The 17462-nt window shown below is 40.0% G+C and overlaps 1 protein-coding gene across 2 annotated transcripts in view; it reads left to right on the forward strand.

Annotated features, from left to right (window-relative positions):
• The window catches only part of GABRG3 (gamma-aminobutyric acid type A receptor subunit gamma3), a 445447-nt gene that overhangs the window by 329027 nt on the left and 98958 nt on the right, over nucleotides 1–17462 (forward strand). The window lies entirely within an intron of this gene.

A 17462-nucleotide genomic window follows, 5' to 3' on the forward strand; every position in this document is an offset into this window, starting at 1 on the left:
AAATATAAGACTTTTATGAGATATGTGGATTCTGAATATTTTCTTTAAGTCTATAGCTCATGATTTTATCCTAATAACAGGGTTTTTAACAAAGCAAAGTTTTAATTTTGATGAAATCTAATTTATAATTTTTTTCTTTTATGGGTCTTGCTTTATATATCACATCTAAAAACTCATTGCCTAGACTTTTGTCTGAAAGATTTCCCCCTTATGTTTTTTTTCCAAAAGTTTTATAGCTTTACATTTAAATCTATTTTGCATTAATTTTGTATGTGATGTGAAGTTTAGATCAAAAAAAAATTTTTTTTTTGCCTATGAATATCCAATTGCTCCAGCACCATTTGTCAAAAAGACTATCCTTCCTCTATTGACTTGCTTTTGCCCCTTTGTAAAAAAAAAAAAAAAATCACTTAGACATATTTGAGTCTATTTCTGGGGTCTTTATTCTGCCTTGATTACTATAGCTATACAGTAAATCTTAACATGGGCAGAGTGCTGCCCTCAGTTTAATTCTTCTTTTTTTTTTTTAGTTTTTTTTTTTAGTTATTCAAATTCCTCTGCCTTTCCATATAACTTTTAGAACAAGCTTGTCTATATTCACAAAAAAACCAGCTGGAATTTTGTAAGAAACTAGAGAGAATTGACATCTTTACTATACTGACTCTTCCAAAGCAGGAACAAAGCATGTCTCTACATTATTTACATCTTTTATTTTTTTATCACATTATTTAGATTTTTTTATTTATTTCATCAGTGTTTTATAACTTTCAACATGCAGATTCTGTATATGTTTAGTTAGACAGATACCTAGGTATTTAATTTTTTTGGAATGATTGTAAACAGTATTTTGTTTATGATTTTTGTTTCCACATGTTCATCGCTAGTATGTAGAGAACAGATTGATTTTTCATGTGTTGATCTTGTATCTTATAACCTTGCCGAACTCATTCATTACTTTTAGGAGTTTTTTTTCTTTTTAATTTAGATTCTTTGGGATTTTGTACATAGACAACTAGGGAGAGTTTTATTTCTTTTTTCCCAATCTATATGACTTTGATTTCCTTTTTATGCCTGATTGCACTGGCTAGAACTTCTGGTACTACGCTAAATGAGAGTGGTGAGAAGGAACATCCTTGCTTTGCTCCTGATTTGGGGGAGAAAGCATTTAGTCTTTTATCATAAAGTGTGACATTAGACGAAAGGCTTTAGAGAGGTCATTTATCAATTTGAGGTTGTTTTCTTCTCTTCCTAATTCTCTAAGGGTTTTTGCCAAATATTAGTGTTAAATTTTGTCAAAAGCTTTTTCTGCATCAATTGATAAGGTGATGTGATTTTTCTTTGTTAGCCTGTTGGTATGGTGAATAACATTGATTGATTTTTAAATGTTAAACTATCGCTAGAATAAACCTTACTTCTTTAGGCTGTGTAGTCCTTTTCTATACATTGTGGGATTCAATTTGCTAATATTTTTAAATTATTTTGCATCTCAATTCATGAAAGTTATTGGTCTACATTTTTCATTTTTATACTGTTTTTGTGTGGCTTGGTATTTAGGTGATATTGACCTCATAAAATATTCTGGGAACTCTTCCATTTTCATGTATTTTATGACAGATATTTTTAGAATTGATGCTAATATTTGGTGGAATCTCCATTAAAACCATCAGGGCATGGAGTTTTCTTTTCCAGAAGATTTTAAAATTATGGATTTAATTTTTGTACTACAGTAGTATTCAGATTACTTATTTTATATTGGCTGACTTCTGACAGTTTCTTTCTTTTTGTGAATCCTAGATAGTGTCTAGTATCCTTTTATTCAATCTTTAATATTTTTGTAAGAAAGGTTTGCTAATGACATATTCTCTCAGTTTTAGTTTATCTGAGAATATCTCAATTCCTCCTTCATTTTTTTCAAAGATATTGTTGTAAATACAGAATTCTGGGTTGGCAGCATTTTTTCTTCAGCACTTTAAATATGCCATCCCATTTCAGTCTGACCTCCATGGTTTCTTATGAGAAGTCAGATATTAATCTTATTTAGAATCTACATGAAGCATTACTTCTCTTCTGATGTTTCCAAGATTCTCTCTTTGTTGCTAGCTTTTACCAGTTTAACTTTGACATGTCTAGTTGTGGATCTCCTTAAGCTTATCTTATTTGGCTTCATTTATCCAATTTGAAGTTTATTAAACTTCCTGGTTGTGTCAATTAGGACTTTTTGTCAAATTAGGAAAGTTTTTTGGCCATTATTCTTTCTCACAATCTTACTGTTTCCTTTCTTTCTTTCTTTTCCTCTTGGGACTCATTATGCATATGTTGCATGCTTGAAGGCACCCCACAAGTTTCTGAGACTTTGTTCATTTTTCTTTGTATTTTTTTCTCTTCTTCAGATTAGATAATCTCCATAGACCTATCATCAAATTTACTATTCTTTCTTCTGCAAAATCAAATCTTCTCTAATGTCCTGTATTGATGTTTTTATAATTTAGCTCATACTTTTAAGATCCAGAATTTCAATTTGTTTTTCTCTTGCTCTGTTTTTAAGTGATTCTTGTATCTGTATTGATAGCCTCTCTTCGGTGAGGCTTCTTTGTCATACTTTGTTTTAACTCTTTAGACATGATCTCCTTCAGCTTTCTGAACATATTTATAATAGCGTGTTTAAAATATTTGTCTAGTGTATTCACTGTCTGAGCTCCATCAATGACAGTTTTGACTGACTTTTTTCCTGTTTATGGAGCATACTTTTTAAATTTCTATACATTTCTTGTGATTTTTTTTTTTGATAATTGAAAATTTTAAATAATTCATTGTGGAAAATCTAAATATAAGACTCCCTCCCCCAGGCTTGCTGTCATTTCTGCTGCTGCTTGTTTTGTGTAATGAACTTCCTAAACTGATTCTGTAACACCTATATTATTTGTCACGTGCAGCCAATGAAGTCACCACTCATTTAGCCTAGTGGTCAATTAATCAATGGGTAGAGATTTTTTTATGCCTTAAACCAATAAGTATCCTGACATTGGCTGAGCATCTGGTTAGTGTGTGTGTGTTTGTGTGTGTGTGTGTTATGGAATGCCTTCAGTGCTTTGGCAGACTGTTTACAACTCTGCCTTAACCTTTACTCTTCAGTTTCTGCTTGCACAGAGATTCAAGTTATGTCAGAGGTGAGACATTAGGATATTTTTGTGCCTTTTCTGGGCATTCTCAAAGCACTACACATGAGCATTCTTTTATATTCAGGGATATGTTGGAGCTTTTCAAAGCACTGTGTTAAAAATCTCATCCTCCATAGTGTTCTTTCAAGGATCTTCACCGGGCCCTTGTTTGCCCCAACTGGTATCACTTTCTCAGGAAGCTGGAAGGTGAAACAACTGTGGCTAGTAGTTTTGGACAAGCACTCTACGGCTAGGGCTTTCCTGACTGAGCAAGCTCTGCGTCAGGTCAAATACATGTAAGCCCTATGAATGGATTTTCCACAGAGTTACCAGACAGGGTAAGCAGGCAAGACAATTCTCTGGAGGTACTGACCCATTCTGCCCTTTTCTCTAGGGCTGCTGGTTCTTACAGTAACCACAGTTGTAAGGCTGCTCAATTTTAAGGTTACCACAGAGATCAGAAATGGGGAATGAGAATTGGCCAACATAAAATATCACATAGTTTGCTTATGTTACTGAGATCCAGCCACTTCTTCCTGAATAAATACTGCTTGAATTGTTGCGAGTCTTTGGTTAACATTCAGAGTTCTGAAACTTTTAATTTTAACTTGTTTTGTTGGTGGTGCCAGTATCCTTTTATGGAGGAGCAGATTTTCAGAGTTCCTTACTCAACTATTGCAGAAGTGCTTCCCCCATTCATTTCATTTATTCTTAACCTACCTGAGTCTTTATATTTAGAATGGGTTTCTTACAGACAACATATAGTTACATCTGGTGTGTGTATTTAAAATCCAATTAGACAGTTTTCACCTTTTAGCTGGTAGGTTTTGTTGAGCCTAAGAATACTGAGTTATAGAAATGCCCCCTGTATTTCTGGAGACAAGGTTTGATTTCAGAAATCAAATAAGGCTTTGCCTTAAAGAAAAAATAAATGTGTTAGTTCAAAAGCTGCCTCATCTCAGGAGGGCGTCTCGCTGGTCAGTAGAAGCTGCACTTCAAAGAGACAGCTGTAAACTGGGCCTTTGGTTCTCACCTGTTCTGAAAGACAAGGCAGGCCTTTCCCTTAGAACCAAAAGGTTGCCGGAGCTGACAGGCATAGACCCCCGGAGATGACAGCTGATGAAATAGATATGCTAATGCCCAAGCTGGGCCCAGATGGAACCATGCAGTTATAGTAATTAACACAAAGCACAGCCCATGTTGACTTCTGGGATAATCTCTGTCTCCAAGAACACAATCACCGGAGCCAAGATGTCTCTGTTTTTTGCTAAAGTAATAGCCTTATCATAAAACTTAGAAGTTTGCCCCAAGATGATTTTATAACTCATTGTTCCCCTACTTAGAGTTAGTTAAAGGATCTGTAGTAGCCTTTTAGGAGACTTTGACCCTAAAGCAAACTGCCTGTTAATATGTAAATCCCATTGTCCTTGGCAACGGGGAGCCTGTATCTACCCTATAAAATACCTGTGTGGAGTTTCAGTCGGGGATATATTTTATGCGGGTAAAAATATATCCATCCAGATACCCTCCTTTATCTATTTTCATAAACCTTTACTTTATAAACTATATCTTTGGCTCTGTGTATTATTATTGCCATTATATTATCTTTTATATCTGTTTCCTTCTATATTTTTCATCCTTTGCAATGACCCCTGCCTGAGAGACCTAATCGGAAGAAAAAAAACCTCTTTGCAGGGAGCATAGCTAACTCCCTGCAAACTGGCGTAGTCAACTTAGAGACCTGATCGGAACAAAGAGACTGAACCTCTTTGCAGGGAGCGTAGCTAACTCCTCGCAAGGTTTAAGACATTTATATTTAAAATGATTATATAATTTGATTAATATCTACCATCTTAAAGCAGTTTTCTATTCATTATATTTGTTGTTTCTTCTTTTTTACCTCTTTGTCTGCTTCCCCGGTTTTAATTGAGCCTTTTATATGAGTCTACTTTTTTCTTTTCTTCTCTCTTAGTATATTATTTCTACTTGTGCTTTTCAGTTTTTAAGTGGGTGGCATAAATTCACAATATACGTACAAATAAACTAAGTTCTTCTTCCTACCCTTTACCATGTAGTGCAGGTACCTTTTAACAGATTATCCCCAATTTCTCCCTCTTTTTCCTTATACCGCCAATGCCTAATCACCCAGTCCATTGTTACCATTATTGCTTTAAACAGTTATAATTCAAATTAATTACATAAGAAAAATAAAATATTTTCTTTTACCTTAATTTATTCTTTCTCCCAGTGCTCTTTCTTTATGTAGATTTAATTTTGTTGTTTATTATTTTTCTTATGCTTGAAGAACTTCATTTAACATTTCTTCCTGGGCAGGTCTACTGGCATTATATTCCTTATTTGTCTGCAAGTCTTTATTTCTCCTTACCCTTTTCTGTCATGCAATTTTTTATTTTGAGATAATTGTAGATCCACATGCAGTTGTAGGAAATAATACAGAGAGAGCTTCCAGGTACCCTTCACTAATTTCTCCCAATAGTAACATCTTGCAAAAGTATAGTATAACACCAAAACATTGACATTGATACATTCAAGATGCTGAATGTTTTTGTCATCATAAGCATTCCTTTTGCTGCCCTCTTATAGCCACATTCACTTCCCTCCTGTCTTTAAGACCTAGTAACCTCTAAGTTGTTCTCTATTTCTATAATTTTGTCATTTCAAGGATTATAAATAATATCATACAGGATGAAACCTTTTGGATTGGCTTACTTTCAATCAACATAATTATCTGATATTTATCTAGGTTGTTGTGTGACTCTGTCCTTAATAAATAAAGCATGTTTATATTGTATCATCCATTCATGTAACACTAGTCAGTGAACTAAGCTCAGGAATTAGAGCTAAGTGATAAAAATGGGAAGGGGAAATCAGGTCTTCTTTGAACATTACACACACTTGAACATGGAAGAGAAAGGAGTGGGCTTCAGGCCTTTTTGTTGAGCATTCTAATCCAAAGCAATTCTGCACGCTCTGTATTTGCATTAACTTTCATCTTTCCTCATGTACCAGCTCAGTTAAGGACTAAGATTTTGTATTATAAATCGTTTCTTTGAGTGGAAAGGCAACTATGACTTCTCTTAAGAAAATAAAAATCAAAGTGCCCTTTTTCAATATTTATTAAGCTAAATTCAACCTTGCTTGTCCAGTTCCAAATTATATATTTGCTGTTTTAAAAAATTTCACAGAGGGTAACCATTTTCTTTGTTTCCTGTTTATTAAAAAACACTGTGAAAATGACTATAATTAATTGCAAAGTTATTTTTAATGTTTTGTCTAAATTTGCTTTGCATTAATTTTTTCAAGTTAAAACAACCAAACAAAATGAAAAGCTGCATAATCCCTTGAGAACAAACAGCAAATGAGCCAATAAATAGATTATAAATCATACTTTATCCATTCCTATCCATTTTAGCATTGTTTAAAAAAAATTGCAGATAATAATGTACACTTGCAGGAGATTTGTTTTTACAATAATTTATGATTAAAGTATGTTCAGTGAAGTAATCACAAGTCTGCCATATCATTTTATGTTACCCTTTCACATCTCAAATTTGATATTAAAGCAAAAAAAAAGAAAAAGATGTAGGGAAGAGTTTGACCAGAGATAATAAAGTCAATTGGAAGACGGCCAACTTCACTGCAGTTTAGAGCTATTAGAGGGGAATTTCCAAGTAATATAAGGATTTCATAGTTTAAAGGGGAAAACAGACTTAAAAAAAAAAAAGAAAAAGCAATTAACATGTGTGGGCTAACATTAGAAATGAGCTGTCACCTGTGCTTAATGTAGCACACACACAAAAATTCCTTATTTTCAAGTTGTAGTTAGTGTTTAAATCACATTTGAGTAGATAATTTAGGTGCACACTTTCATATTTAATTGGACCCTTATTTTTAAAAATGCATTCTGTTCCGTGTTTGTAAGTTGTGGTTGATTTTAAGATGTAGAATTATACAAGGAGCTGAGAATGTGAGTCCCAGCTGTTGAAGCTTGCTGACAGAATAAAATTATTTCTTCATCCAATGCAGTAATTTTATACTTATTTCATACTAAAAATGTCCCCTTTCCATCTTTCCAAGTATTTGCGGGGGCGGGGAGTGGAAAGAAGGAAGGAGATACCAATTTTTCTATATTCCTATTTTTCTCTCAGATATTTTCAGTTAATTAATGTTCCTGTTTAAAAGGACTAATTTGAATAAAGTGCTCTACCAGGCATCTGTTAAGTCTCTCATTTATTCTAGGAAATTAAATTTATATGGATAAAATGTGCAGGGTAGTTTCCCTTAGAGATGTTAATGTTCAGAATCTTTCTTCTTATGAATTATAAAGGAATTGTAGATATTTCAAAGCTTATGTGGAATTCAGTGATTCAGATACTGAGTCACCTGTACTGAACCAAAGCTTTACTCTCGAGCAGCCTAAAGTTCATGGAACAAGTTTGTGCAATAATTTTTTAAAGCAAACAATCTAAACATTTTATTTCTACCTCTTCGCTCCCCCTGGGATAAGTTTATGTCATCTTTCTGATTCATGTATCTGCCTAAACCTTTGTGATTTCTCCATTTCAAGCTGTTTCTTGCCATCCCCTGATTCTTCCTCCCATACTCCTCGTGCGCTCTGAGCTCATCTCTGCAAATAGCTCACCCTTTATTCTAGTGAGCGATGGTTTTCCCAACAGTCTGGAAGGATTTCATCTGAAAAAGGGTTTCTTCCAAGTCTGAAAGAGGCCAGCACTCCACCTAGTATTATGCTTTGAGTGTGAGTGTCCTGCTCTTTATTTTAAACAAATAAAGCAAACATTTAGAGATGGGGAACACAAAGGGACTAGAGAGAAATTGGTATTAAGGAAGCATTCATTTAATCTAATTAATACCTTGAAGTCACTGACCTGTTCTGCACAGCACATTGCTTCACTGGATGGTCACAACTAGGTTATCCGGCATCACAGAGACAGCACTCCTGAGTAAGCATGTCCCACGTCAAAGACTTTGAGCATCTACCATCCAAGTGGCTCTGACATTCTCCAGCTCAAATTCCTTTGCTTTCAAATTTTCAGATCATTTTCCTGCTCATGTTTTTCAGAAGCTTGGACATCCTCTCCAAGTGAACCCTCCCGCTTTAGCTCTCTGAAAGAGTATCAGAGTCTTCAAAATGACAGCAATTCCCTTTCCTCTTGCTTCTTTCAGGATTTTTCTTTATCTCTGATTTTCTGTAGTTTGAAAATGATCTACCCAGATGTAATTTTTTGGGCATTTATCCTGCTTGGGTTCCCCTGAGCTTCCTGGATCTGTGGTTTGGTATCCAACCTTAATTTGGGGAGGTTCTTACTCAGTATTGTTTGAAATATTCTTTCCTTAACTTTTCCTCTTTCTTCTCGTATTCCCATTGTGCCTACGTTACTACACCTTTCGTAGTTGTCCTACAGTGCTTGGATATTTTGTTTCACTATTTCTGTCCTTTTCCTCTTTGCTTCTCAGTTTGGGGATTTTTACTGATGTGTCCTCAGCCCAGAGATCCCTTCCTCAGCCTCTCCAGTCTGCTAGTAAGCCCATCAAAGGCATTCTTCATATCTGTTAACAGTGTTTGTGATCTATAGCATTTCTTTTTTATTCTTTCTTAGAATTTCCATCTCTGCTTACATTGCCCATCTGTTCTTGCATGCTGTCTACTTTGTCCAGCAGAGCCCTTAGCACATTAATCAGAGTTGTTTTATGTTCCTGGTCTAATAATCCCAATAGCCCATCCGTGTCTGAGCCTGGATCTCATGTTTGCTCTGTCTCCAAACTGTGTTTTGGCTTTTAGTATGTCTTGTAATTTTTCTTGGTAGCCAGACATGGTATTCTGAGTAAAGGAAACTGCTGTAAATAGGCCATTAGTAACACAGTGGTAGGTGGAGCTGGGAGGTGGGGTGTGGGGGTGGGGGTGAATTTTCCAAGTCCTAGGGTTAAGTCACAATCTTTCAGTGTCCGTTGTCTCTGGACTGTGAACTTCACCTGTGCTTCTCAGTTTTCTCCCCTGGGCTAGAGGCAGGTATTTCTGTTCCCTCGGGTCAGTTAGGCTCTCTGATAAGACCCCAGCAGGTTAGACTCTGGTTAAATAGCTCCCCCTGAGGGCAGCCTTTGTTAAGAAGAGCAGAATGCTCTGGCATATTTCAGAATGGCTGTATCCCCTCTTCTCCTACCAGGAGCGTGTGTGGATTTTTCTCTGATATTCACTATATGAATATGGTAGAGCTTCTGAAGGTAAAACAAAGTGGCGCGGGGGGGTGGGAGGAGAGCGGTTCTCCAATGATCAGTGATGGGGTCCCCCTGGAGGTTTCTCTCTCAGAATCTTCTACACTGAGCCTCCAGCAGTTCCACCAATTGCAGTTCAGTTTTGCTGACCCCAGTACTGGTTCCTGCAGAGGTTTCAGCTTGTGGGTTTCTGCTCCAGTAAGCTGTGAGCCTCTGTATTTGCTGTCAGTCTCTGTGTTTTGGGGGCAGTAGTTTGCCCTGTGACCTCACTTCTCTTATGGATCTAAGAAGACTTGTTGATTTTCAGTTTGTTTGGCTTTTAACCTGTTTTTCATAATTCTCTTTCTAGGAATTAATCTAAATAGCAAGAGGTATGTACATTCAAAGCTGCTAACCACAGAGGAATACTGGAAATGAGTTAAATGTGCCCTAAAAGGTGATTGTTTAATAAGGTAATAGTGCAGTTATTTAGTGGAATTCTCTAAAGCAGTGGTTCTTAGCCAGAGGTGATATTGCCGTCCCAGAGTACCCGGCAACAACAACCAGTTGTGACTGGTTGTCACAACTGGTAAGCCAAGGTGCTGCTGTAATCCAGTAGGTAGAGCCCAGGAGTGCTGCTAATTATCCTAAACTTGAGATTTCTGGCCCCATCAAGATACTTCTCCTTAGCTGACGTCTCCTTGAAAGGCTTAGCGTGGGTGACACCCATCCCTTTGGAAATAGACAGCATCTCCCCTGTGAATTTTCGGTGATCTTTGTTGACTGACGGCACCCAGATCTACTCTCCCGCCTCTGCTCACATCTCTCTCTCCAGCTCTGCAGCTTGGCTGGGTGCTGGGTGCAGTGTTCTGCTAGAGGGAATGTTTCCCGTCTCCAAAGTCCCTTCTGCTCCTCCCCACGTACAATCTTCCATCACCAAGGCCCAGGCGCCCTCAGTCCTGCAGGCTCACTGACCTCCATGGGTGTCCGCCGTCTCCTTTGTGTCCATCTGTTTACGTTCACTTGGTCATAAATGTCAACAGTCTCTCTGGACGATTCCTTCCTTTTCCACATCTATTTCCCACTGGAGCTTTGTTTAACACTCTTTCGCTAAGGTTCCTGACATTATCTACTCCTGTCCTCTTAGTAACAAGATAGTCTTGGGTCAAGTGTCATTTTCCTTTTTCTTTTTCTCCCTGGCCTAGGACCGGGCGGTGGTTCCCACTCTGTCAGGCCTAACAGGTGCTTATCCCTTAAGTGCTGCCGAGTGCACAGTTGACACACAGTGACATCGGTTAAAGTCATCTCCCCATTTCTTAGGCGACTACCTTGGACTTGTCTCTTACTCTCCTGAGCCTCTGTTCTTGCCTGCAGACTCAAGGCATCCTGCTTCCTGTGGGGCTTTGGCGAGGATCAGACAATGTGGCGCGTGGGAGGGGGCTGTCACGCTCTACACGCTCAGGAGATGAGCTGGGCTCCCTCCCGCCCGCTGGACCTGCCACCTCGGTTCTCGCAGCTTCTCACAGTCTGGGCGGCTTGGCAGGCTGTGGGCTCATTTTCAACTCTGGGGAGTTGCTCACCACCCTATCCTTGACATTAAGGTGGTTTCTCTTTCCATAAAAAGCCTTCTTTGTTTGCTTTCTCTGCCAAGCTTCATTTGTCTCAGTTAATAGATTTCCAGTCCCGCTGCCCTCTGGGACAGAGAGGACCTCTGGGACCCCTCTATTCCTGGTGTGCTCTGTTACAGGACGTGCTCCCCTAACAGGGAACATTCAGTACTGTCAGCTAGGGGTGATACTCTTCAAGGGAAAGACCTTAAATAGTAGGGGACAAAATGAGTCGTGCTGGCACCACCTGTTCATAGTAGCTAGGGCAGCCTTCCTTGTACACCTCTGCTGGCTGCCAAGAGCTCTCCCAAGGAGGCTGCCCCACACCTCCCTGTCCCCAGTGCAGGTTAAGATCTCAACCCCAGGCAGCAGTCAGGTTTGTGGCCTGGGACGCTGTTCCCACCTCCCCTGTGGCCCATCCTCCACCTTCTGACTGAGGCCTTGTCACACTACCACTTGCTGTGTCCGTCACAGTGCAGCAATGAGCGACTTTGATCATTAGCAAATGTGAGTTCAAATCCTACCTCTTCCATTTCTTCTCTGAATCTCTTCTTCTCATATGCAAAATGGGGTAATGAAGAACCCACCTCAATGGAGCCAAACCAGTTAAGTGAAAAGGATACATCTAAACACCCGGCAGGACTCCGGGCTCCCAGACCTTGGTCTCCCCCTGAAGTCAAACCCCATGGGGAGGATGCCCTGCCTGGAAGGACGGAAGCCCTTGAAGCTGGGAATGAAGGCTTAGCACGTGACACAACCTCTAAATTATTTTAGCCAGAGATAGCGTGGATTGGCCCCAACTGAAGCTCAGCTTTGTGAACAAACATAAGTCTCGTTCTCCAAAGTGTAGTGCACTCACAGGAATGGGTAGAGGGAGTGTGCAGCCCGCCCGGTGTGGAGGAGGAAGGCCTAGAGCTCAGGGGACCCTTGGCGCCCAGCGCTGGCTCCAGCGGGAGGCACTCCGGGCCGCAGCGGGTGGGTGGTGTTGCTCTGATCTAGTGAGGGGAAGATGGCAATGGAAGGAACAATCTCCTGGGAACCAATTTCACTCCAAGAGACAGAGCGCAGCAAGGCTGCTCAGGAGAAAAGTGCACAGCCTCAGGACCAAGCCTGGACACACACGGCTTCACCTTGACTGGCTTGCACCAGGGCTGTGTCTCCGCAGTTGGAGAGAGAGAGCTCCCTGAGAGCAGCGAGGCGGCAGCAAGGGCGCTCCCCACAGGGACAGGCACCAGCCCTGACTCTGAGGATATGACCCACACTGCCAGCTCTTACTGTGTAACAGAGCCACCTCTCAGCCACTAGGAGCACGCTGGTGGTCCCCATGGTGAGGCCTTTAGCCTGTACATCGGAGTGAGCCCCAAAGAGCCCTGCATTCCCAATTAGCTTTTAGAGAAGGACTGCATTAAAGAATAAGTTAGTAAATACATGAGTAATTTTTTTAAAAAAACATGGCTTCGACCTAAAACATTTTCCCTTTTCAACCTGGTGGGAGGGAGCCTCTAGAGCAATTATGGCACAAATTGAAGCAATCTTTAAACCAAGTTTTATTGTACTCTCAATTTATATTTTCTTTAAAAAAACCAAACCATTTAAGATAGAACCTGCAGCCTGCAGGTATGGGTCTCAATTCTCGAGAAGTGGTTGCTATGACAACTCGAGGGTTTACCAGAAGCTGGATGAGCTGGTGGCTCGGGCCCAGGGGGCTGTGGCAAGAGATGCTTCTGTGGACAGTACGTTGCACATGCAGTTCCAATTCTAAATGCACGGATACTGCACCTGTCGTAACACTCATAGATCTCACTGTGTTGTGGTTAGTTTTTCAGCCACCACATCAGTATGGTGGGTCTTCATCCTTGGAAATGAATACGGTTCATTTAATCACAGGTGATTTGCCTTCTGCACCCCCTAGCTCTGGCCTGACCATGCCCATGTCCCTTCTCCTTGGTCCTGACCTCGACCAGCCACCGCTTTCCAGAGACTCACATCACAGCACCCACTGAGTGTCCACAGCTGCCCTGGTCTACAAGCCTATTGACATTTGACCTTTTCTCCGTCTACCTTTGGTTTTTCTGTTCTGTCTTCTATTCCCTTTAAACCTTTAAACTTCCTCCGTTGTTTAGCACAGTCTTTCTCTGTTAAACTGATGATCACTGAGGAATAAATGGTTCGACATAATCTCTGGGTCCTGCCCTTCACCCTTGTCCCAGTGGCCCAGAGTTATTCACAAGAGAGAAAAGAGGGAATACAGATTGCTGTCACTAAAGGACAAAACCTTCAGGTGTGTCACTGTGAGCAAGGTAGCAAAACAGATAGAAGAGTTATTGGGATTTCAAGAACTCCTCTGCAGCCAAATTATGGCTAGCACAAAAGCAACCCTGTCTAGTCTGTGTATTCATGAGGATGGCCCCATTATTATTTGCACTAAAGGGGACAATGCAGCTTTAAGGTAAGAAGTGATGGTTGGCAGGTAGTCAGCAAGGTTACAGTCCCATTTCACACCTGAGTGACAGAAGAGTGGCTCAAAGCCATGTTAAACTTTGATCACTGGTGTTTAGAATTGCAACCTGTCAAGTTGCTCTCCTGAAAAATAGGTTGGAAACTTGCTGACAAAACTTTATAGGATAGACTTGAAGAACAAAGTTTCCTTGATGTATTTAAAACACGCCAATAGACATATATTGTAAGTGCTTGAAATAAAAAAAACATTTCTTGAAGATAATCTGTTTTCCATTTAACTTAGACATTGGGCTGTTAACCATTCTGAATATAATAGGCTGTCAAGAATATCAAGTGTGGTTTTCTGCCCTTGAAAACTTTATTTTCAGAAAATAACTAACAATACACCACTTCAATGCAGTACTTCTACAGGTGGTAGACACTGCCTTGTAAATCTCTTTTTTATTAGAATACTCCTTCTCTCAAGTCTTTTCTCAGTTTTCCTGACTAGCCTTTCAGTTAGATTACTCAGGAAAAGTGAAAAGACAGAATATTTTTTAATTATTAAAAATAAAATAAATCTCACTTTAAAAAGGCAGAAAAAAGAAGAAAATGTGCTATCACAAGTCGTGCCAGTTCAGTGAAGCAAGCCAGACATGTGAAGACAGCATGGTCTCACTGACAAGTAGAAAATAAACACTGAATTCATAGAAACGGAGAGCGGAATGGTGGTTGTCAGAGGCTGGGGGTGCAGTGGGAAGGGGAGATGTTGGTAAAGTTTCAGTTATTCAAGAAGAATAAGTTCTGGAAACCTGATGGACCGTCCAGTAGCTACAGTCAGTAATACTCTATCTTATACTTGGAATTTGCTAAGAGAGTGGATCTTAAGTGTTCCCATCACACACAAAAAATTATGGGAGGGGATGGGCAGGTTAATTAGCTTGATTGTGGGGATCATTTCACAATGTGTACATATATCAAAGCACCAAGTTGTACACAATTTTTATTTGTCAATTATACATCAACAAAGCTGGGAAAAAATATGAATGAAGTCCGTGGTAAGGAGTTGGTGATTATTAAAGATGTGCCAGCATGAGACTTTGGCTAAATTTACAGTTTCTCACATTTTCCTTGACAAGGCTATATGACCAAAATAAACTCAAATGTTTAGGTTAAAAAACAGAAGTGCCAACTAAATGCACAAGAGAAGAAACAGTTCTGTGCAATAAGTGAATGTGCTGAGGGTCTTGTTGATATTTGACCCCCTTATTGTGCTCTTTGCTCATTTAGACAAGTTAAGGAGCCTTTTTTGTTTCACATTAGTTTAAAAAACCCCTATTTATTATCAAACAGCAAAGAAAAGTCTATGTTCAGGTGCCAGCCCTCTTCTGAGTCGCTCACGAAGGGCACACGCTGCACACCATGGCTGGTTTCCCCTGGGGATGCTTCAGTAGACAGCACGTGGACGGATGCTGCTCGCTGCCACTGAGTTGATTGCCAGCACCAAGCGGAACGTCTCGGCTCTCGGTGCTCATCAGAAAGAAGACTCACACATTAAATTAGCTCTGAGGACCATGGAGTAACTCCCAGAGAGGAAAAGGACAAGTTGCTATTTATAGTCAAAGGACAATCTCCAGCCCATTCTGTTTCTATCATCCAAAAGCATTCTGGAAGAGAAAATCTGTCTATAATTTTAACCCATACAACATTCTCCAAAGAGCCAGGCATCCGTGTGAGTGGGCTACACACCCACCAGTGCCGAGTGTTCTAAGGACGCTAAAATGCTCAGTTTACCTCGTGTCACTCTCCTCAGTGGCCTTTCTTAGTCATACTGTCTCTCTTTTGAGGCATAAAATGTCCAACATTGGAATCAATAATGTGACAGAAATCAGTGACTTTAAAGAAAAGACCATGCATGAGTTTAGTAGTGTTTGAGGGTCTCAAGGTCACCCCCAGGTTTGCTAATTCACTAGAAGAACTCATACAACAGAAGAGCAGCTGTCACTCAGGGCTAAGGTTTAGTATAGCAAAAGGATATAGAGCAAGAGCAATAGGAAAAAAATAAAGGTATGCATTTCATAGAGTCTAGAGTGGTGAGCACAGGCTGCCGAGGCCTCCCCATCCTGGGCCACGCAGGAGTGCTACGTGCTTTCTCTACAGCATGAAGGATGTCTCTGCTCAGGGAAGCCAGTCTGAATTGAGGGCTCCAGGGCTTCGATGGAGGGCTGGCCGTGGAGACACATCCTGCTACATGAGCAGCCATGGTGACAAATTCAGGCCCCCACAGTGAAATCAGGTGCACATCATCAATATTGATGTTCATGCAAAGAAATCCTGATGAGTAGGTCTGGGCATAGTTCCTTGTCCCAGGTGTACCCAAAAAAAAAAAAAAAGAAAGAAAAAAAAATATTAGTCATTGTGATTGAAAACCTCTGGAAAATGACATTCCCAGGGTTTGGCCAAGGGTCAACCATGGTTTCAGGCTTCCTTGGAGACATACAAATACAGAGAAACCAGACATGCTCTGTTAACTCTTTCCTTGTGCTTATGTTATCACACTGGAGTGATTGCTTTATACATCAGTTAACAATGAGTTCTTGTGTGCAGGAAAAAGCATTGTGCAGTTTCTGACTTCAAATCTGGACTCCATATTCTGATTTGTTAAAAGGGATTAATGATAGTAGCTAGCACATGCCGTTAAGTGTTTAGTGAGTTAATGTGTGTGAAATATTTAGCATAAATGTGACACTAGATATACACCCAATAAATGTTACTAGTGCTCAATCTACCACGCTAATGTGTTCTGCACTAAAGAGATAACTTTGCCCAAAGAAAAGTTTGACCTTTGCCCCAGCCCCTGGGAGGTAATGTCAAAGCTTTTGGGATGTCCTGCTTGTTAAGAGTGTTTTTGTTACCTGGGGTCCGGAGCCACTGCAGATAGTTCACACTAACAAAGTCATCTATAGCGGGGCATTTGGGTCACACCATATAGTCTATGCTAATAGTGTGATTTGTGGCTGGGGGCTGCTATAACAAAATACCTAAGACTGGATAATTTATAAGCAACAGAAATGTATTTCTCACAGTTCTGGAGGCTGAGAAGTCCAAGATCAAGGTGAAGGCAGGTTCAGTGTCTGGTGAGGGCTGCTCTCTCTGCTTCAAGGTGGTGCCTTATTGTTGTGTCCTTACATGGTGGAAGGTGACAGGGCAAAAGGAAGGGAGGCAACTCCCTTGCACCTCTTTTATTAATCCCATTCATGAGGGATCCACCCTCGTGACTTAATCACCTCCTAAAGTTCCTCTTAATATTATCACACTGGTGATTAAGTTTCAACATATGAATTTTTGGGGACACATTAAGACCATAGGAAGAGGCTTGGGCCAGGTAGTATTAGCTCAACCTCTGGAGGAGCTGGAGACTAAGATCTCCCACATTCACTATGTCTCTAGGACAAACCTCCAATAAAATCTCTGCACAGCAGGGCTCAGGTGAGTGTCTCTGATTGGCAGTACTCTGTGCATATTTTCGTACATCATTGTCTACACATCTCCACTGAAAGGGGACAAGTGGAAGTTCCTTGCATTGACTCCTGGACCCTGCCACATGTACTTCTTCCCTTGGCTGATTTTAGTCTGTGTCTTTCTTTTTGCCAGAGTGAATTATACACAAGTATGATGACCCCACTGAATTCTGTGAGTCCTTCTAGAGAATCATAAACATGAGGGTGGTCTTGGGGAATCCGTGAACTTGCAATTAGTGTCAGAAATGAAGGTGGTCTTGAGGACCCTCAGACTTTGTGATTTCATAAAAGATAACATCTGTTTATTCTTGCATCAGTAACTTTGAATTTGTTCCCAAGTTAGTGCAAAGTTTGGTTTTTGAAAGGATCTTCTCTTATTATCTCTCCTTGGAGAATGGAGTTGTGGTTGTGTGATTGGTTTGAAGGGTTAGGCCTGGAATAGACTGTTTTTAGTAAATTAGATGTAACTCTGTTCTAAATTTTCTTCTTTATTCAATGTTTGAACC

The sequence above is a fragment of the Eulemur rufifrons genome, chromosome 3, assembly GCF_041146395.1.
Source record: "Eulemur rufifrons isolate Redbay chromosome 3, OSU_ERuf_1, whole genome shotgun sequence".
Lineage (NCBI taxonomy): Eukaryota > Metazoa > Chordata > Mammalia > Primates > Lemuridae > Eulemur > Eulemur rufifrons.